The sequence below is a fragment of the Contarinia nasturtii genome, unplaced genomic scaffold (assembly GCF_009176525.2).
Source record: "Contarinia nasturtii isolate CC-2019 unplaced genomic scaffold, AAFC_CNas_1.1 Cnas_scaffold_630, whole genome shotgun sequence".
Lineage (NCBI taxonomy): Eukaryota > Metazoa > Arthropoda > Insecta > Diptera > Cecidomyiidae > Contarinia > Contarinia nasturtii.
The window spans coordinates 1,595,468-1,619,669 of record NW_022197981.1 but is presented as its reverse complement, the minus strand read 5'-3'; the positions used below and the strand labels follow the sequence as shown (position 1 = coordinate 1,619,669).

The following is a 24,202-nucleotide window of genomic DNA, read 5'->3' as shown; positions in this document are numbered from 1 at the left end:
AATAAACTTTTGTGTCTATTGTAATGTTTTTCTTGCAATTTCTGTTATTACGCAATTTTAAATTTTATAAAATGTTCAATGTATTCCGAAAACATCAAATTTAATTGTCAGTGACATATGCAATTCATATCAATTTGAAATGATAGATGGTGGCAAAAACACGCCAATTTAGCGGAATTAACATGATATGTTGATAATCAATATTGATACAGAAATGTAATACGCGTTGAATTTTATGCCTTTTTTGCTTTCTCCTTTTACTAATCGACAATCTCAGATTTATTGCTGGATTTCAACGCAGACTCCAAAATGTTGGCCAAAATGATTAATCGTTCCACGAATTGTCTTGATTCCATTCAAAATCTAATCGTTTTGATTTGGTTTTCCATTATTTGGGTAATCGCTGGATTTGATTCGTTCGACCGTTAGATGTATTTTTCGTGATTTTTCGTACACCGATGTGAGTGTATCGATGTGCCACAGCAAATAGACAGATCGGCTATCGATGGAGTTGACTGACAAATCATACGAATGAAATAATTGTTTCGGTTTTATTGTTGATTATAATGAATATGGCATCATTTATCAAATCCAAACCAAATGTCTGTCTTTCGGTATTTTTGTAATGTTACGACTGTATGATGAGATGATGCAACTATAATTTTTAGTAATGATTTTTGGTGGTGTTTCATCTGGATATCAATGAAATAGAAAAAAGAAAAAAAAACAATAATATTTAGTTGTATATTAATGTATGATGAAACAAAAAACTTAATTCCATAATATAGAGAGAAAGACAGCAATATTTACAAGATTTTCACGTTTGGAACAGAAAATATACTAATCAGATTTAAAAGGAGTTGATGAGTTTTGTATCTGAGATATAATATCAGTGTTCTCAAAATGGGATGCTAGACAATTTGAAATTTATTCGCAAAATTCGATCACCCATTGATGTCTATATTTTCAAAATGCCATTGATCAATTGAATAACTGGTGCACCGAGAACAGGCTCCATTTGAATTTGAAGAAATATTTCATTTGACCTAGGCAAAAGGCGGAAACACAATCTACTACAAATATACACAAAGATTTCACCACCATATCCACACCGATAAAATGAAGTCAATTGAGAAAGATTCTATGATATGGATTAGTTTAGACGTGATGTATTAAATATTCAACCGCTTTGGAGACGGCGTATAAATGCATCTATATTTTTAATATCTTGTTATGTATTTTGTTTAGAATCGGATGTATAGTCGAATGTCCGCATCAAATCGGCATCAAGACATATTTTTAGAAATAATATTGTTAAATTGAAGAATTCGGCATTTGGAAACCGGTGAATTAATTAAATTTAAAAAAAAAATATGCTGCTCCAACGTCGAAAAGGCTGTTCGCTGTATATTCGATCCGTTTGTGTTTCATTGTTGGTGATATTGTAAAAATTGTGATAATTGAGTCTGTAGTCAGACGGTGAATAAATAAATAAATCAAAATTTGATTTGAAAATCTTCAAAGCTGAAGATTTGTCTAGGGGGAAAGAACAAAATTTATTGAATTTTTATTTGGGGTTATTGCACGAGTATTAACATCTATTTACCGTATTGAACGATATTTACCGTATCGAACGATATTTACAAATATTGAACGATATTTACAAATATTGAACGATATTTACAAATATTGATCGTATTGAGTCATATTGTTGAGACGTAAATACTTGTCAATACGTGTAAATACTTGTCAATACGTGTAAATACTTGTCAATACTGGAAATGAATGTAAATACGCGTAAATAAAAATTTCGTTTGTCAAACCTAATGTCAAACTGTCTTATCGACTGAATTATTCATACAAAAAACTCTAAAAAGTATACTTTTTGTAAATAAAAAATAAAAATAAAATTTTTTTTTAATGTTTTCTAGCGGAAATTAATTTTCTTTTTAATTTTGCTGGGATTTGTGCGTTGATTATTCGCTGATTATTAAATCAAAAATAAATATGCGTAACATAACCTCACTTTTAATTACGTAATTAAAATTTACGTAATAAAGTATTACGTACGAATTTTTTTATTCATTTATTTATATGTAAATATTTTGAACGGGATTGGTGTCACAAAAATGAAAATGAAATTAATTCCCTGAATAATCCTAGATTTAATCTATATTCAATAAAAATATTTATTTAAATTTTCTAATTACGTAATTAAAATTTACGCAGTAAATAAATGAATAAAAAATTCAAAATAAATATGAATTGCATAACCTCACTTTATTGCGTAAATTTTAATTACGTAATTATTGTAGAAAATTTGAATAAATATTTTTATTGAATATAGATTAAATCTAGGATTAATCAGGGGATTAATTTTATTTTCATTTTTGTGACACCAATCCTAGCACCAATCCCGTTCAAAATATTTACATATAAATAAATGAATAAAAAATTCGTACGTAATACTTTATTACGTAAATTTTAATTACGTAATTAAAAGTGAGGTTATGTTACGCATATTTATTTCTGATTTAATAATCAGCGAATAATCACCGCACAAATCCCAGCAAAATTAAAAAGAAAATTAATTTCCGCTAGAAAACATTAAAAAAAAATTTTATTTTTATTTTTTATTTACAAAAAGTATACTTTTTAGAGTTTTTTGTATGAATAATTCAGTCGATAAGACAGTTTGACATTAGGTTTGACAAACGAAATTTTTATTTACGCGTATTTACATTCATTTCCAGTATTGACAAGTATTTACACGTATTTACACGTATTTACACGTATTGACATTTATTTTGTGTATTGAATCGTATTTTTTTAGCTTTTTGGCTTGTTCTTTCCCCCTAGAGATTTGTTGATTTTTAAATCAATTGATCTCAAAACAGAGAACCCTGTGTATCTCATGCAAAGTTAATGAAGCAATAATTTCATAGAATTTTCAAAGTAAGATGTTGAAAACTTCGATACTTTTCTAAGTAAAACAATGAATGAAGCAAAATAATCACCAATGCGCATTAAAATTCAGAGTGAACTCATGCAACATGGGCTGTAGCGACAACAAAACTTGCTAATAATAAGAAGAAAAAATGGTTGATGTCGGTCATCCCGCTTCGACTTTCAAGTATTATCGAGGTCATATTGTTTTCGTTTCGACGCTGGTTTGAAACGAAAAACTGCATTTATTTTTTTGAGATTTTGAACGATTTTTTTTTTTATTTTGTTTCGATTGTAACTGGTGAGTTAATCGGCCATATGGAATAAAATGGGGTATTGGCAAAATGAATCTAAACATTGTTATGCGTTACGGTTCACTGAAAGTCGATGAAATACGACAGTATCATTACATGTGGATTGGTGGCTCGTTCATTCGAAAGCGTCGATGTTCGACAAAAATGTTCAACGTTCTACGATAGCTTTCTAGTTTTGTTTACAATTGATTTTAAATCGTATACGAACTCTATCTTTATACACCCTCATGGTACTCAATGACTAGAGGATTTTTTTTAACTTTCAGCCACACAAATTTTATTTGCTGATTTGTGCACGCCACTCAATGTAGTAGTTACGGTACTTAAGTATGTTGTCTTAAAACAAACACACCATAAAATGCTTGCACAAGGTATTGTCCACAAATTCAATGTGTACATTTTGAGTTTGTATACGTGTGTATGTAATTTAAATTGTTTGGGGGGGGGGGGGGGTTAATGCACAAGTGTATACTTTGTACTGGGAAATGGTTTGCAAAATACCAATCTATTAGGTAAAGGATTTATTGAATACATCTGGAGCATATGCTCTGCTTTCCACATTTTCTATTCAACTTGCACCACAGATATAAACAAATTTCAGTGAGTTTTCTCAATATTCTTATTTTCTTTGCCAAATTGTATTGAATAAAAATTTGCATTGGCAAATATGTCTGAGTGTGTGATGAATGCGCTTGCACAATTTAATGCCAAAAATTTCAATTTATAATGGAGTTTATTGCATTCAATGACGCACATTGGAAACTTGAAGAGGAAAATGAAAAAATGCATACTCAAGTTTCAGTGAGCTAACAATAAATTCCATTTATTTCACTATCAAGTGGATACACACGAACAAACAAAATTAAATTGTGTGTTTCACACTTGTCGCTTTGATTCTACGTTTCAATTGCACAGAAATTTCAATTGTTCGAATAATTCGAATCGATTACGAATCGAGTCACCGCCGGTCACACCGATTATGGGAGATTTGTCATGGAAAATCTGATTCATACGCCCCCTATTTAAGATTTTCTCATTCTGTGAACCAGTCTGTGAACAGACGTGTTATAGCACACTAGTCACCAAAAATCGACAGTTTTTATAATAGGTGGCGTCTTATTGCATTCTTCAATGAAAATTTACATTGAAAGCATACAATACTAGCGCCCATCGGTGTGAACTACGCAACTTTACTCACATGTCAATTGGAGAAAAGAAGAATGTCCGAAGATTCGTTTCCACTTAAACTCACTCTATCGCGTACGATTTAAACGATTGATAAAATCCTTTGTAATCGAAAACAACAACAACAAATAATGGCCAATTTAAACACATTTAAACTCTATAGTATACTTGGCGTGAGACATATTTGGGGTTTTTGTTTTGTTTTGACAATCATTACCGGTTTCTTCATTATTTCAACACTTTTATCGTCGAGCAATTTCACACCTTCTGATTCAAATCGGTAGTTTTTGGACAACCGCATCGCTTGCAATGTTGGCAGTGTTTATGTTGTTGATGTGTTTAGCCATTCGAATAACTCGGTGAACCCGTACACGTACATTGCATGAATATAAAGGAAAGAAATGTGTGAGAATGGAAGCATGTAAGGGATAACGAAAATCGAATAAATTTCAATGCATTTATTTTTATCGCACGTTTTTTGTGCGAACCACATGCAATTCGATTTTCTTTTATATTTGTCAAAGAAAAAGATGCATCACACTCTCTCGATCTCTATTCTTCTTGATGTTTTTTTTTATCTTATAATCTCCATTTAATACAATCATTGAGACGGACTAGCACCACAAAAGAATCCAGATAAACTGTGACTTTACAGAAGCCTTTCTATCTTTCATTCTTAAGAGCGAAAGTGAAGAGTGAAAAAGAAACACTCTATCAATTTACTCAAATGTGTAGTTAATACTGTTTTATTCTTTGGCTCCTTTTCTTTAAAAAAAAAATGCTGTTCAATCAATTTTCTGTGACGAAGCATAACCATTGAACAGATACACAATGCACAGAAAAATTGAAATGGCACTGACAGCGAAAATCGAAAAATAAAATTGTCAACAAGAAGCCATTAAAGAGAAAAATTATTATTAATATGCTGAAATTATCCGATTGAAATATGTTGGGTATTCTTTTGTGTTGGTTCGTACTTTTTATCACGAGCTTTTTCAATCGTTTTTCTCAGTTTCATTTGGCTCGGTATGTACACATTTTTATTTTCTCTGTATGTTTGCATGAATCTTGATTCTTTTCTGTGTATGTTAACCGTTATTGCGGCTTCTGTGTTGCGATTTATATTTTCTTTTATTTATTTATTATTTGTAGTTCAATTTTTGTCTGGAAATGATGTGAACATGGTGTGCATTAGCAAGTATATCTTAACACAGTATGACATCTTCAACCAACATAAAAAAAATCAACGATGAAAACCCTATACGCGAGATGTGCGAACGCGTTATTATAAAGATAGAGAATGAACTGAAAAATGGATAAATTGCCTGGTCTCTCTACCTTTTCGTCTATTATAATCTGTCTGCCACATTTTGTGAGAATTATGCACGATGCGTGTGGTTGAAAGCTATAGAAACAATAATCACAGACTAAACCTTGAAAAAAAATATTTGAACATATCTTACGCATAAAATTGGCACTCATATATAGATGAATGGATGAGAATAAAAAAAAGCAGCTTCGCATCTCCACTTTTACTTTTCCATACCGAACTTTTTACAAATTGGTGATATGCAAAATTGCCTCTCTTTTCAATTCTCATCAATTCGTATAAAAACTTGCGCTAAAAATCAACGACCGGAATATCAAACCAAGACTGTGTGATATTTAGTATTGTGTTTGGTGAAGAGAGAAAAAAAATGTATGGTAAGGCATCATAGATGAACAGCTCTGGTCAATAAATATTTTCGTTATGACTGCTTTTGATATAAATACAAAAGCAATGAAGATGCAGCAACGTAAAAGACTTCATGCAAGGCTAATACACAAATCATATATTGTTCGCTTTATGTTCAACCTCAATTTTACCGATAGAAATACAGACGACCCATTGATACTCGGAATTGGATTTGCGTGGCACCGATCAAGCCATTTCAGGCATTAAGCAATTGATCGAAAAATAATTCGCATTAAATTTCATATACTCAATCTTTCTTATTATTCCAATTCTTCTTTTTTTTTCTGTCTGTATGCCGCAGATATGCTTACAATAGGGAAAATTGTTGTGTAAACATTGATTGTAACAATACGATTTTGGGTGCGCAATTTTTTATTCGGCGTCGACATGAAAGCAAACATTGACGATCGAAAAACATGCGACACATTGAAATTGACTTTGGAGCAGAAGAGTTTGCTTGTTATTTCTTCACACATCACTGAGAGAGTGAAGATGGCGCGTCTGCCAGCGATTGTGGCATTTGATTAATTGAATTTTGTTTCAAGATGATTACAAAGGATTTACATTTGAAAGTGTGTTTCATGGCAAAAAAAAAAAAAATGTATTGTGGGTGACATTTTGTAATTTCGTTTGAAATTCATCTGAATACTGATAGTCATGATCACAAACAATATTGGTATCTTCGTCTTTCTTTTTTTCAAAACAAGTTATTTTACAACAAAGACTAGATTTTATCACTTGTGAGTGCTGCGAACTTCGTAAAAAAACGCAATTTGACCATCGCATTTACCAATTTTCAGGGCCGAGCTCGGCCCGAAAAGGTATGGCGCGGTACGAATTGAGTTTCGTTTTTTTTTATTTTGATTGATGTGCAAACACATGAGTGCCATTCAATGGCAGATATATTCCAATGGGAGATATTTATGACTAAATAGCTAAAATAAAAGAAAATAAAACCATCCAGCGAACCGAACCGAACCGCACCAAAACCAAAAACATAAACCCAAAGCAACATAGCAAATCTCTCGACATATGCGACAAATACAACAAACATTCGACTGTTACCAATAGCATGAACACCCACAAATGCAGAACCAAAAACAGAAAATCTAAAATAGCAGAGCAGAAGTGAAAGCTGCAAGCAAGCGACCGCATACCAAAAAAAATGCTCGCAAAAACAAATTTAGATCTACCATTTTGCTCATTAAAATCGCTTCAGCAGCAGATACTTGCACTGCAGCTAAAATAACACTCATTCATACATAAAAAAAAGCTTCTTGCAACACAACTTTTTGCTCTTGCGTTATTTTTATGGAGCATAGGAGACCCATAAAACGAAATCGACACACACACACACAAAGAGAACGGGGGAGAGTACAGTTGTTGCATGCATTCAGTGAGTTTGCATTTTTTAGCTGGTTCGCTCGAATATAAATAATGATTTGGATGAACTTCAAAACCGTTTACATTTTCTACAAGCATTTTTGGTATGTTTCAGCAAGAATTGCAACGTTTTTCTCATTTTATTTTGATATTATTTTCATTCATTTGCAAAGTATTGTCCATTTTTGTTCGCGTTCTGTTTCTCCCTGACGTCACTTGCTTCAATGATGCTATTGTTTTGTTTTTTCGCGATTTTCATAGTTGTTGCTTTTTTTTCGTTCACTGTTTATAGTGTATTTTATAGTACGAGTTTTTATTTCCAGATAACTCGCGCGTTGCGCTCCATTTCTCTTTTTCTCCTCTAATTCTTTCTCGCTTGCTGTTTTTCGCTACTGCTTACATTGAACAGCTTGCATTTATATTTATTGCAAACACAGAAATAATAAATAATCTTTGTGACAAAACAGAAATAGAAGCGCGCGATGTTAGCGAGCCAATTGCTAAAAAAATACGAGCGAATGAAAAATAGAAAAGTGAGAGGGAGAGGGGAAGAGATTTAAAACCATAATAATCGAGAATTTGATATGCCAACATTACTATCGCTTTCGGACCTCTGGCATCATGATCTATTTTGCTTTCGTAAGCAAGAAAATTTCTCAATTTTTACCACTATAACATTCTCTTAACAGAGATATTATTATTAATTTTATAAATATTCGATCGTAGCAGACAAATCACGAGCTTAATTCAACAATTATCCTTGAATGTATTTAACGTTTGATTGATAATAATTTCAAAAATGCAGAAGATAAACAAGAACGTAGTTACAGTGAAAGTTCTGTATATGATAGCTTCTGAACAATATATCCAATCAACTATTGATTTTTTTACACAAGATAAAATGACATTTTGCTATAAAATCATTTTGTAACGACATTTTTTAAGCGCTTTAAATTACTCAATGAATTTTTCGAAAAAAAATGGAATCAACACGCTCGTTCTCAAATTCTCAAAAGAGTCATGGGTTATGTAAATGGCTTTAATGATGATGGAAAAATCTTTAATGCGAATGAAGAGAAAAATGTCTTATAAATTATGGAAATTCATAAATATATTCTATAAAACGATTAATAAAAAGAAAAACAACGTTTATTAACCAAGTTAGGTATCCATCTCATTGTCAACGAGTGCTTAATGCTTATTAGGTTACTGCCATCATCTGAATTTAATTTCTATGTCTGTGTTAATTATTGGAACCATCTGTATTGCTATGAAATATATGTACTTAAATTGACGAACGCTTTTGGTGAATTGCGGGACTGTAAAACATACGTGACTTACTATTTTCTCTTGCTATAAGCATTCAAGCGATGTGTTCAATGTATCGCATAGACAACAGAGTTATAGAGTCATAACATATTATTCTAGGTTTATGTTATGGATGTCCACTTTGTGGATGTTTAAACACAATCGAACAAACACAGTTCGCCCTTATTTGCATTTGGATTTATTAGGTTGATTTTGCACTCTTGGCCCAAGAGTCTTGGGTAAATTGAGTCAAGTGGAAAAATTCAAGCCATCAAATCAACGAACGACAGCGAAAAAAAAGAACGAAAAAAACGAATTTTCAACGTGCATGTGACACGTTAAAAAAAACCGTTGCAATTTCACAAGTATCAAATCACACAGCAATATAGACGGATAGAATTATGTGTAAATGGCAATGTGATATCGAATTGGGCGTGTGCATCCAAATGTTTGAATATGTGTATACGTGAATAAGTTGTCAAACGTATTTGCCAAATAAATGGACAAATTGTGAAATTTCATTGTGATTTGTGCCGCACCATTTTGAGCTTATCAACAAAAAGCTACTGAGTGTGTTTGGTATATTTCAAGTTGAAACACAGCACACATACATAAATACTTCGGATTCCATTTTATTTACAAACTTTTAAATGGCTACACTTTCATAGGACTTTTGATTTTTTCAGCCGATTTTCGAATAACAAATACTGCAATTTTCAATTATTTACTAGAAGTTTGAGAAGATTTATGTACAAGAAAAACAACATCATTTCATCGATCACTGTCACCCAGTCAACTTAATTCGACAGCATATTGAAGTCAGCTTTTGTGCATGTAGTTGTCCAAATTTCAAATGACTGTCGATATCATAAACTTCTTAATGCTTTTTGAATGAAAAGTATGACATTTAAAGGTTAATTTAATTAATTGCGAACGCAATTTCGCAATAACTCTTTACTAGAGCTTTTGAGTGACGGTTGCCTGAAATATGATTTGATTTTGTTGTACTACACAGATTGTACGGATTAATCAATAATTTAAATATAATAATATATTATAAAAAGTTGATTTCTTTTCATTATTTTCATCTCACACTTTCAATTTGCATACGCACTCCATGAAATCCTTTTTTTAGCATTTAAATCACTATATTTCATTATTGACGTCCGTGTGATTTGATTTATTCATGGATTTTTCACCTAAAATATCTCATTTAGTACATAAATTCCAAATGATTTTTTTTGCCTTCATGAATATTTATTCATAATAAATTTTGAATGGACACCCACAAAGAATGTGGTTACAGTTTGGGCAATATAATAATGTCCACGTGATCCATTTATTATTGATATTTCACTGAAAATCAAGCAATTTCACAAATATTTAAGTCAAGTGATGCGTGAGGGGGCAATCATCCAAGAAATGCCAAACAAATTGTACATAGAATTCCTGGCACCTATGGTGAGATATAACTTGATATTTACATTGAATACGGTGTCACCGTAAATTATGATAATTTTATAGCATATTTTCGAGCCGATTTAAGAATGAATAAAACTTGTTCATATAGGTGAGCAAAAAAAACCAATAGAAACCAATATAAATTGTGATAATTCTATTATTGAAAAGATGTGGCTTTTAACGGTGAGCAGATGTATTTTTCATAACTTTTCTCCACCACGTATAAAAAAATTATGTATTATGTAAATATTATTATTATTATTATTTCGTAGTGATGGCAGTCATTTCCGATTTCACTTCATAAATCAAAATTAAAAAATAAATACTTTGCTTTCTCGCACACACATACACATACATTTTATCCAATTTCATCTAATTCATGGAATGTATATTTCCGTCGAAAATAAATTTGATATGAAATCAATCAAATCATATGGGTGCGTCGTCAATTCACAAAATTGGCGTGCAAATCATAGTTTTGAAAACCATTTATTATTCAGTTCAATTCATCTATTCTAAAGAAATAAAAAATACACTGCCAATGTACCTGGAAGTAATGCTTGATGTATCGATGTATAAACGAATGGAATTCAAAAAATATTTACGAAGAAAAATGAGTACGAAGAAAAAATTAACCAATTTAATCAAAATTATATGATTTGAATACGAGACATATCGAATGTCGTCAATAAATTCTTGAAAATACATAGAAATTCGGTAGTTAGTTGTACTACAGCCACTTGTCACAAGGTTGATGGAGTATTCTGGGTATGTTTTTTCGAAAGGACATCTAAAGAGCTACAAAAATGTTCCGAAAAGAAAAATATTGTTTTTGCGGATTGAACTCAGGAATCCGAAAAAATAGGTTTCAAGTTTATAGTTAACTTGATAACTTGAGCTATACATGACACAAACTAACCGAAAACGATTTTAAAGCTTAATGATACATCAAGTAAAATGTGAAATTAAATGGCGTGTAAACATTCTCAATTTTGGTTTTTTCATATGTACAATTCAAAAAAAGTGTATTCTGAAGTTAATAAAAACATACGACGTGTGGTTGCCTCTTGTGTCAATATACATACATCCTTGTGTATAAAATGATCTTGACGATTTTGATTCGACAACAACAACCCCGTTAGCGTGTTACTGCCTAAAATTTAAATCAACCTGTATCGTTTTCCTTCACTTTTCCCCCTATAGATATCATTTATTCAATTTTGCATGCCGTGACAGGCTTGCAAAGAAAATCGAATAAAATTGATTTTATTAATTTATTCCATTTTTTGGTTGTCTTTCACTCTTACAGTGCCCATCGGAATCAAATTTCAACATTTGCATTTAATTTAATTATCTAGCTAAATATGCCTTTCCACGCAATGTGAACAATGTCATATTTGTATTGAGTAAAGAACGTATGCCGAATATTCGAACGCGTAAAGAAACCGTCCATTGTTACATGTTGGAGCAATCTAAAATCCGCAAATGAATTGCTTTGAACTGCTGTTACCTCCAACCGCAATCATATTTTGTTTCATTCGGTATTTACTTTTGTTTTCAAATATTTTATTCATATTTCACTGTTATTTCTGTTGTGGACAGTACCATTCGCATTCCCTTTATGGAAAAAATGTTCTTGTGCCAAACATCATCTCGTGAATAAAAGGCAAAATTTGAGTTTATTCAAGTCTTTTTTGTATGCTTTGTCAAAAAGCGTTAAATTTATAGCCTTAAGTCATTTTTGCTATTTTATGTGTCAGACATTTAACAATGCATGAAAATCTGTCTCCCCATTTTAGTCGAGACACTTCTATTTCGCTAGGAAATATTACCGCATCTGTTCATGCAGAAAATAGACTATATATTAAAAAATCAACGAGCAAAAGAGCCCAACGATATGCTCAACCCCGAAAGGTGTGTGTAACTCATGTATATTCAAATCAAATGCATGGATACCAAATTGAGGTCGGTGTTTTATTTATGCAATTGTCAACAATTGATGCATTTCCATACTCAGATAGACAGAAATAGAGTGGTACAATAATTTAAAAAAATGTAAATTAATAACATTGAAAATAGCAACTAAAATGCGTGACCATCGAAGCGTGCTGTCTGAGCATTGGAAATATTTGGCGAAAAATTATTTCATTTAATTCTCGCTGCATTTTTTCTCACATACACACGTGAAAAATATGTGCCAAATAAATCACTCAGTGCGTTTTTTCTCTCTCAAAAGGTAAGCAGTGCAGCAACAAAAGAAATATCAGCAGCAGTTCGCGTTTCTTTGGTCGATTTGTCTATATCTATTCTATCTTGGTTACTGCCGTTGACAGATTGATAGACAGATTTATCTTTCCCCATCTATTTTATAATACATATCAGTGGACCGAATGTGTGGTAGCGACGATACGAAGAAGAAAGAAAGAGAGAGTGAGAGAGCAACAACAGTTCCAAAAACAATGAGGTAGTCAATCAGATTTTCACGTTCCACAATAAGCTTAATATTTGCTCATCCGTTGAAATGGCAACTTAATTTACTGTTTCATGCACATTCCTCATTTTTCCCGCCACTCTCCTCTGATTCGTTAGGCTCGTCATAATTATTCTTCGCCATTATAAATTATGGCCGATGAATCTCATATTTTTGTCACGCAATAAAAAGCAAAAAAAAAAGCTGTATAGCAATGGAAAATAATTATTGTTCGGCCATGAATATGCGTCACAATGTTCATGCTTCATTAATACCTGTTGAACCCATTCAAAACACTTTTTAAAAAAAGATGTTGTACCACGTTGTATCCGTACAAACATATCAATATTAAATATTCAAAAGGTTCATGAGTATTAAACGATTTTTGTGGTACTTGTTGCTCGATGATGACAATAAGCTCAACATCCAAAATCAACATCACAATCATCGTAATCGTATAAACATTGAACGTCCTTCGTTCAAACCGCTGTGCCTCGGGAGATTAAAACCAATTTGCTTTTTAATAATTTGATTTCAATGGAAAATGAGCGGCTCTCTTATGAAAACAACAAAACATACGAAATGAGGACATATGCAGTTAAAATGTTAAAGGGTACATTTCCATCGGGCAAATTTTTTTATTTTTTTATTTCATAAAATTGACAAGATTCCACGAAATCGTGTATTTCATCAGTCTATAAGACGTCCTTTTTGACTACATGCAAATATTTTTTTCTAGTTTTATGTAATTTTGGAATTTGTCAGATTTATTTCTCAAGAAAATAAGAAAATGGGAGAAATGTCTGAAACATAAACCTATTTCAATTTTATGAGTATATGAGAAAAAATTGTGCGCACTAAGTTTACTGTGAAATGCCACACAATTATCTTTTAACCCTTACGAAGTTCGGAGTAACAGTTTTTAATTAAACTACTGGACATTAAGAGGCTCCATTCGAATTTATGATCGAAATTTAGACAGATATGCTATAAAAACTTTTATTTTACATTCTTTTAATCTCATTATAAACGAAATTAACACAAACCAGTTTGAAAAAATGCAATGCAACGACTGAAGCAACGATTCCAAAAAGGACTAAATTCTTTCGAAAATCCACAAAAAATAATAATAAAAAAAAAGCTTCTTTCAGTCCTAAATATAAGCAAACTGCTCTGGAATTGTTTGATAGTTGCTGCTTATAAGGTTGTGAATGTGTTTGCAAACAAAGCTGTATTGTTATTCTTTGCCGGTGAAGCCAGTGTTAGTAGCCAGCAGCAACTGAACAGTTGGGTCTAGTGTATCTTGATTACATTCGCATTGATTTTTTTTATCTTAAACAATGGCATCGCTACGAAATGAATTCACTCATTAATACTTTCAGACAGAGTTTGAATTATAGATCGCATATTCAGCACGAATTGAAAGTCAGCACGTATACAAAGACCTACAAAGCACATACAAAAATCAAACGTGAATATTTGCAGCGTAAACAATATATCAAAATGCAATAATTTATGTATTTTCATTGTGTTATAATTCTCTTTTGCCACAATGCGCGGGACTCTTATTGAAATTTTTGGTAAATGACAATTTGTCTTACCATTAGATGTTTTTTTTTTAAAGTCGCTAAAAGAATGTAATGTTTCTGAAAACTGTATGAATTTGACATGGGTTTCGTACTTGTCAAATGGGATGCCACTTTTTTATTTTCAATTATTTTTCACACTACGAAAAATGTATCCCAATGTTGGTAGAATTGAGTGCATGGATGCGTAAAATACGAAGGAAAAAATTTATCAGCAATTCCTAACTGATGGGGCATTAATGTATCGTTCGTCTGGCGGCTTATTTTATGACGTTTTAATTGAAATGTGCATGCAAATGTTACGGTATCTTTATTTCGATTCAAAATTGAACAACAAATGCACAAGAGTCAATTGCCAGCATTTAAATCTTCTATTGCCAACATTTTATTGCGTTTACATGTGAAATGCGTGTATGAACTCAGATAAAATTGTTTTGCATTTTTCCATTGTGTTGTTGATGTTTTCTTTTCATATGGATACCTTTGAGCATTCAACTTGAACTTATGTGTTGCTTTCGTCCTGTTTTCTCTTGATGCTTTTCATTTGGCATATCAAGTAGCAAATGTCATCACGTATACAAATACCGATGCCATCACCTCGTTGTGATAAAAATCATATTTAGTAGTTTAAAGAAGTTCAATGAACAATTTATTGTACACACAGACACACACCGAAAAATCCCAAAAGATTGAATTTTTGTTTAATTTTGTCATTTATGTTATTACATTTATTTCTGTTTCGACTTTCGACTTCTGATGTTGAATATATTTTTGCCAACATGTTCTCATTGAATTGTTGATTGTAGAAGTTGTAGAATGAAACGTGATGCTCTGATATATTAAATCATAGAAAAAAGTAAAACATATTGAGCTACTTACTAATTGTAGAATATTTATTAATAATAAAAATTCAAGTTGATTTTGTACGCAATCCCGTGTTTTCTCTATGTGCCTTTGAAATGGCACGGACGCAGAAGTCTGCACCTTTGCGTGTATGTATAAAGAATGAAAGAGGTGTGAGAGTGTAGCTATGTATGTGTATGTGTGCGACATTAGTTGTACGTCTGAATACAAATGAACAGTATCATCATTGAATACGCAAAGGTGTAGACTACTGCGATTGTGCCATTTGAAAGGCACAACGAGAGAACACGGGATGTCGTCAAAACTCTTGTCATCATCAGTAACACATCCTAATAATATAATACAAATGCTCAACGCAACGATAATAGTGTGTCTAAAACAATAAACACTCAAGTGCGCAGAAATTACAATTAATGAGCTTAATATAAGATGTTTGACTTTTTCCTACTATTTTTAATGTTCACATTGGTATCATGTGCGTTTGCCGCGACAAGATAAAAGAGTTCAAAAAGGACGAATGCTATTGAAGCGTACAATTATGTTCTCTCTAGCGATAATCCAGTCGTTCGAATGCGCCCAAAGAATCTATTTCAAGCAGACGATTTAATTAGATTGTTACGGTGATACACACTTTACAAATATCAAAAAATGTTGAATGATAGTTAACGAGCTACTCTTTTTCAGGGTCTTCATGATTGATTCGTCATTTGAGGCAAATTGGCAACACATTTCCATTACATACAGTATGGTTTTTTTGTTGCTTTTTCCAGACATTCATATTGGGATATTTTCAGCCTAGGCAGCTAACGTAAGCCACTGAAATGGAGGGAAAATAATAGAAGTGATATTGTTATAATGATTGTAGCAATGGAAGTGTTTTTATAGCTATAAAAATCACTTCTATTATTCTCGCTCCATTTCAGTGCCTGACGTTAGCTGTCTGATGAAGCGATTGTAGTTAGTACATGTAAGCGGTAAACGTAGTTTTATCCTGCTGCCTGAGACAATTCAACTGGCTGAAAATATCTCAATATATGTAATGCCTCCTTTTTCACATTGTAAACATTTCGATAGGACGTTAAAGCGTATTTTCCAATAAGTGTTCAATCAAATGACAACAAGAAAATCACAACAATAACGAGATGTAAGGAACAAATGCCTTTGTCTCGTTTGTTTTTTTTCCATCGTCAACGTTCTTGTCGTCAACATGTCGTGTTCGATGATCATATTTTTTATTTCCGAATTTCGGTCGTCTAAATTAAATTATTCGCCTTAAAAACCTTGGTCGGCACGACGCAAATATATATATTCGATTTGATATATATTTTAACATTATTTTATACATGAATAAAATCGAAAATGTCTAAGCACTTAACATTCAAAAGAAAACCATTCGAAATGAGGAACAAAAAAATGGAACACTGGGTTACAAAAAAGAGCATTGTTCATGTTGATTTAACTTCGGTTTGTGAATATACACAAAAACAAAATCATTGAAGTACCCATATGTGGGATGTGTATTTAAAATGTCGACGATGTCGAATTTTTTTTAATCATCACATTCAACTTTACTTGAAGTCTCCTTAAGTATACCTCAATTAAAAAATTACAAATAAGTGTACGCATGAGTGTACGTCAAAGGATATACTTTCCATGTTATTGAAGCCTGGCTACAAATTGAATATATTGACCCATGAATATTTTTTTAAATTCCGAAGTACAATTTTTTTGAATAGAGAGGTATACAAGGACACTTCAGTTAGAGTTGAATGTGATGCTTAAAAAAATCGACATCGCCGGCATTTTCAATATACATCCTATATGTGCCTTTTTTGCCCGATACTACGAGGGTTGCTCCATAATTTTTTTTAAAAACATATATAACACAGTTGTTTTTTGTCGAAAATGGTTTTATTGTTTTTCAAAATATTCCCCGAGATGATCGATACACTTTTGCATTCGATGAAACCATTTGTCATAGCATTCGTGCCACTCCGAAACTGATATCTCCAAAACGTGTGTTTTGAACGCTTCAACTGCTTCTTCTGGTGTCGAAAATCGTTGACCACGTAGTTTTTTCTTCACGCTTGGGAACAAAAAAAAGTCATTGGGTGCCAGGTCAGGACTGTACGGTGGATGACCCATCAGTTCGATGTTTTGACCGGTCAAAAATCGAGTAGTTTGAAAAGATGTGTGAGAGCTCGCATTATCGTGATGAAGAATTATTTTGCGACGGTGGTTGTTTTTTCTTATTTCACCAAACACTTCGGGCAAACAAATGGTGGTATACCAATCAGAATTGACGGTCTTACGATCCTCTAGTGGAACGGTTGCCACATGACCACTTCTCCCGAAAAAACAGGCGACCATTCGCTTCGAAGTGCTCTTGCTCGAACAACTTTCGTTGGGTTATCTTCATTTTGGAAGACCCATACAGTCGACTGCTGTTTCGTTTCGGGCTCATAGGCATATATCCACGATTCGTCACCAGTGACGATTTTATTAACGTCTTTTGAAGCACCACGATTGAATTTCTTGAGCATTTCTTTACACCAACTCACACGAGCCATTTTTTGTTCGTCGGTCAATTTATGTGGGATCCAACGAGAGCAAATCTTTTTTACGGCTAAATGTTCATGCAAAATTGTATGTATGCTGTGGGATGAAATGCCCAAAGATGCCTCAATCTCACGGTAGGTCACATGACGATCTTCCATAATCAGTTTTCTGACAGCATCGATGTTTTGTGGCACAACAGCCGATTTTGGACGACCTGTATGAAACTCGTCTTTGAGCGAACTACGACCGCAACGGAATTCTCGGTACCAGTTATAAATTGTCTGAAGGGTTGGTGCTTCATTGCCAAAGGCCAAATGAAGTCGATCGAAACACTGTTGTTGAGATAATTTACTTCGAAAATCGTAGTAAATCATTTTACGAAAATCTTCACGTGTAAAATTCATTTTTTTGTTGAGTCGCAGTTTACCAGTCACTGTAAACAATACAAATAGCGTTCGTACGACAAAAGGTTCAGGGCACGAATACATACCAAAACATCAAACTTTACGAATATGACAATGGTTTACATCGGGCAACACTATAAGTACCATTTTAAAAAAAATTATGGAGCAACCTACGTATTATTTTTTGTTTATCGTTTCAATTCTCAGTGTAATTTATTGCTCTTTTTTGCATCATCTCCAAATATTTCATGATTTTACATAATTTATTATCGAAATGCTCGAATAATACAACAAAACATAAAGAAAGCGCAGCAGGAAAATGGGACTATATAGAAGCATTTTTCAAATAAAACCAAGTCAAGGCAATCTCAAACATATCAAAATCGAAAATGTGACAGAGATAAGAGATAACGATGGAAATTTTGTGAAATATAACAATTTCCGCATGATTTAGAGGTTTTCTAAAATTTGTCTTTGCAAGATATCTGGTCACTTATTACTAAGTTTCAAAGTACAAGTATCAAAGTTTGTGATGAAAACACAATTTGCCAAAAGGATCGGTCATCTCTCTATCAAATTGCACATTTTTTTTCTGTTCAAGTTCATGTCGTAATTTTGGAAATTGGGTGATAGAATATAATTAAATGTGTGGTTGTCAAAATGAACAAAAAGAAACATTTCACATAAATTGACTGGCGTTTGTTCTATATTGAAGAGGGGAAAAAACGTTTAATGTACATAAACTCTTTGAAACAGTAAATATACATGCGGTATACCAAAAGCGTTTTCTTACACGGAAAATCAAATCTTTCGACAGTGAGGGAAACTCACAAATGTACTGATTATCTGGGGAAACACAGCATAAAGTAAAATGAATCAATTTGAATCTTTGAGTGGGAGAAAATGTCAGAACTAACAATTTTGGTATTTAATTTCAGTCACTGATAATCTTTTTTGATCTTATCAAAACATAAAGTGAGTGTTTACCCGATGATGCCGATATCAGCTTACGAATAGTGCGTTGGAAGATTACCAATTTCATACACACATACTACTTAATTCCAAATGTTTTTTTTTTTATATTCGACCATCGTGATAATCCCGAAATTTAGTCCAGAAATCCCGAATTGCGGTAATTTTTTGTGAAACACGCTTTGTTTTTTGTTTACAAACTGTGCTTACTTTCATCTTTATACAATTCATTTCTAGCTACAAGAGTCCGATGGGGAAAATTTACAACTGATGTACTGTCATAGTATGAATTGTGATTTGCAATTGATTGCAATCATTCAACAGCTGCTGTGTATAATGGTAAAGTAGATAATTGGATTGAGGTATATAAATTACATGCTAACCACTGTATGTATTTCGCGTGGCCATGAAGAACGTCACGTGAGATTCAATACTCAATATCACTTTTTTTCTCATCAGTTTTTCTTGTTTAATGATATATAATTTTTAATGAAAAGAATGCTCCCAGGGTAATTAAATTAAATGTGATTTTGATGGAGTGAGAGAGATCAAGACTTGCTGTGTATTTCTGTTTTTGTTGAATGAAGAAAGAAAACTCGCTCCCCATTCATAACGTATTGAATCATCTCTGAGGTTTTTTGTACACCCTGACTCTTCTACAATCGAAAATAATACCGACTTTGGAATTGAACGTATTTTTATAAGGTTTTGTAATTCAAATTTGTTGTTGATCGAAAAAAATCCCCACAGTGAGTTCGAAATTACATTATATGGTTCATAGACTACGTGAGGCACAATACCGAATTTCGTATGATTTTTAATGGTTTTTCCTGGTGTATATAACATCTTCAACTATTTGGTGGATGATATGAATAAATTGCATTGAAGTCATCCACTTGAAAAAAAAAATACGAACAAAAATCTGGTGATAAATTTTAAAAACATTCCATATGACATATTCTATTGAATATTGAAATATACCAAGCATTTATTCCCTTTCTATCTAACATTAGCGTTCCTTTTGTACGAACGCCAGATACAGCTTAAAATTGTGTTAAAGACAGTTGGCCGAAAAGCATGTTTCGAAAAATCAGTATTAGAATGAGAAATCGTGCCCCGACACAAACCGGTAGATTGAATTACATGGACAATTACAATGCTGTGCATACAATATGATTTTCTTGTAAGACTCCGAGGTTTTATGACAAATTACACAAAATTGATGTTGACACTGAGAATGACTTGCGAATGAGTTCGTACGAATAAGTTTGTAAAATGATAATCATCGTCACATGTCGATGTTGGTTTTTTTTTGGGGTTGTTTTTCATACTCATCAAAATACACCTTGGGCAATTATTTGTACAGGTACCTATCATGTATTGATTGTATGGCATTCATCTCCAGAAAAGAAAATTGAATACAATAAAATAAATAACTGTCACTTGTAATACACTATAAAAATAAAAGCGGAAGGAAATTTCCTCTATAAATAAAAAAAGAGGGAAGGCCGAGAAATTGTACGAAATGGAAACTTACAAGTTGTGACACTATAAGCGCCATAAGAAGGAATGAAGCGCCAGAAGCGCCATCTAGGACGTGCCACTACTTTATACAAAAAGCGTGCTGCACTCCTTTGGGAATATTAAAAATATATATTTTACAACTAACAACCGAGTGTGGGCATAAATAATCAAAAAGTTGAGAACTGATAAACATTATTTATATTTGGAATGGACGGTATTCGTAGAAACGACCCCTTCCAATGCATAAAAAATATATAATTTGATTTATATAAAACGGTTGAACTTATTATATCCTACATTTCGAAAAAAGTACATTCGAATTTTCAATGTTGGTAATGTTTTAGGGAAACATGTGCAGAATGTTTGTTAACATTTTCGGATTCAATGAAGAAAAAGAAATGTATATCACAATTTTACTTGATAGCTCTCAAAATATATGTTGAATATGGCAACGACGTATTACATTTTTGCTCCCGAATTTGTACGATACATTAAGGCTGTTTAAAAATTGTGTCACAAGTACACTCGGAAACGAGGAATATGCTCCAGTAGAGAAAAAAAGAACAACATCGAATTGGTAATAATTTGTAATATGGTAATCAAATGATTTCTGTAAATGCACTCATTAATTGTATATGACAATTGGACATGTATGACAATTAACTGACGGTTGGACAATGACGTTGGACAATGCACTTTTAGTTTAATAAAAACCTTCTCGTTTATACACTACGACCTAACAAGACGTATTTTATTGTAGCGCTCTGAATATATATCTTTCTTTACAATCAGCACTTTTGATATCATATTTTAGTAGTAATTCACGACACAAAAAAAGAATTCTGTTCTTCCCCATCGATTACAGTTGTTGTATTTTCGAAAGTTATTTTCATATTCACACATTTTCAAACGAAAATTATTTTTTCATATATGTTGACATGACAACAAAAAAACGTTGAATCTTTCGACAATGATCTCAATCCAATCCAAGCAACATTTTTTTCTTGAACGAATTCTATCATGGGTCAGCGCATAAAGTCTAAAAGTACAATTGATTGAATTCAAAACGAGAACCAGTTGCTTCAGCATGCAAAAACAATTTTGGCAAACGTGATTCATTCACACGTTGAACATGAACAATTTATCTGAATTTTGACTTTCTAGAACTAGCAAACGAATCCCAAACCTTTGTGTACATTTTCATTCGTGATGAACATTTTTATAGATCAAGAATTGAATTACCAGAATTTACCTTCTGCTACAAAACTACGGTAAGTTATTTGAATAAACAGCATTTGAAAAAGAGTAAATATTGAAATTTTTCAAGTTGCACAATGCACACATTATGTTGACTGTAAATCATCAAAGACATGGGTTGTTGGCACACGTGGCCTTTCCGACACAGTTACGGGGTTAAAAAAATGTTTATTTTTTCCCTTCGAGTCTTTGCGCTTTATGCACAAACAAACAAAAAATACCAATATCGAATGTGTCCATGAAAAAAAAAGATATGGTAATCAGTGATAGTGCCACTTGAAGGATTTTGATGTGTTCGGCCGTTGCCAAATTTTTGCTTAACAAAGAGAAAATCTTAAAATTTAATATGACATGAAATAGTATAAATATGACGACGAAATGATATTTCTACAGATTGGATACGAACGAATGAAACTAGTAGTAATATGAAAATGTTTTATAAGTCGAGAAAAAATTGCGTGCCATCATTGTTTGACATTTTGCGACCGAGTTTTTGAGCTTAAAGAATATATTCGGCACGTTGGTACATTTATCGTAAGTATTTTTCATAGACAATCTCAACATATACACTCTCTAGAGGTTTGCTCATCATACCAACATCAAACACTACAAAAATAATGATGCTAACGCATGACATACCACGAAGAACAACAGATACACCCAGCTTTACACTTGGAGCGCTATTTGAGTAGACTTTTTCGGCTCAAATATTTTCCCTTTCTCCTATTGCCAACTCTTATGTTTACTTTGGCAATAATTTTTTTTTTTTTGCTCTCTTTTTTTTATATGTCACCATAACAATAATGTACTGCATCAAAATGAATTCAAATACACAGCAATTCAATTTTATTTATTCGAGCATAAAAGTTCAGTATCAGCATAACTATTCTTGTTTCTATTTGATTGGCGAACAAAGAGATCAGGGTTAAACATCAATACCGAAATGAACAAAGAGCAACCAACAAACTTTCATACCGCTCAGATTTTTCCGAAGAACGCGATGAATTAATACACGATTTGCTATGGTATACAACCCAAACATTGCTAGCCGAACTTAAATATACGTAGCACAAACGTTCTTATTATAGAAGCAAAAGTGGAAAAAAATCATCTTCTAACAATTTCAGCGGAATATGTGCATGCCAATGTATAAACAAAACACAGAACAAAATAATTGACAGATTGTGTGGCGAAAAAATGTAAACAAAAGGCATACACTGAAACAGATGGAGAGGAAGAGACAAGGATAGTGCAACAGCACTCGAAAATGTGTGCCTAGTCGTTTACGAAGCGACACATTCTATCTATTATTTTCGATCAGTGTTTATCAAATCCCCTTCTCCGTTTCGATTTCATTTTGTCAACAATACAAACACAATGTCAAAAGTTGAATGGTTGGTCTATGTCAATAACCAATGTCCGTGCCATATTCAATATATTGTCTCTTCTCTCAACGCTCGATTTCGTTTGATTTCTCGAGTTTTTTTCATCAATAAGAAAATACAGACGATAAAGATTACCATTTTCATTGACCTCTAAACCACGATAGCCATCATCACTTTCACTCTTGTGCAAAATTAATGAGGGGACAACACTACGCACCATCAATTATATATATAACCTTATAAACTATGTATAGGAATGTATTTGCTTTGTTTTCAATTTTATTTTCAAGGAAACCTAAAATTATCAGTGTTTGGAAATTATTTAGACGACCAATTTTCTATCACCTTGAAAATGAGTGAAATATGTATTACTGCTAAGTGAAAGGAACTTTTTTGAATATTAAAAAAAAACTCTGCATTCAATTCCATTTTGTTTATTTTGTATTTCATTTTCGCATGTTTGATTTTCGGGCGGCGAATTCAAAACTATATACGTGACTGAACTGATGTGGCCTATGTCACGTTAAATGCGTTGCCCGCCATGAATACTAATTTTATCGAAAGCACATTGAGAGATGTCCAAAGTGAATTACATTGCGATTGCAGTTGTTTAGCCAACTTTAACGTCAAATTAATTGAGCATGGCACAGTATGAGCGTTTGACCGATTTGTTCGTCTCTCCGTCGGTGGCCAAAGGGGACTCAATTGTAAAAAAACTAAAACGCACAATGAACTTCGTAATCACCACCCATAAACAATTCCCAAATTATTTTCCACAGTCATTTCGTTTAGTCGACGATTTCCAATACAATCTATCCAATTAAATAATGTCCATGGAGATGTTGATCC

The 24,202-nt window shown here is 32.6% G+C and overlaps 1 long non-coding RNA gene across 1 annotated transcript in view; it reads right to left on the bottom strand.

Annotated features, from left to right (window-relative positions):
* Nucleotides 1-115: 115 nt before the first annotated feature.
* LOC116340017 overlaps nucleotides 116-24,202 on the bottom strand; it is a 32,719-nt gene continuing 8,632 nt past the window's right edge. The window contains exon 3 of the long non-coding RNA XR_004201055.1: nucleotides 116-692. This is a non-coding gene — a long non-coding RNA (uncharacterized LOC116340017). The remainder of the gene's footprint in view (nucleotides 693-24,202) is intronic.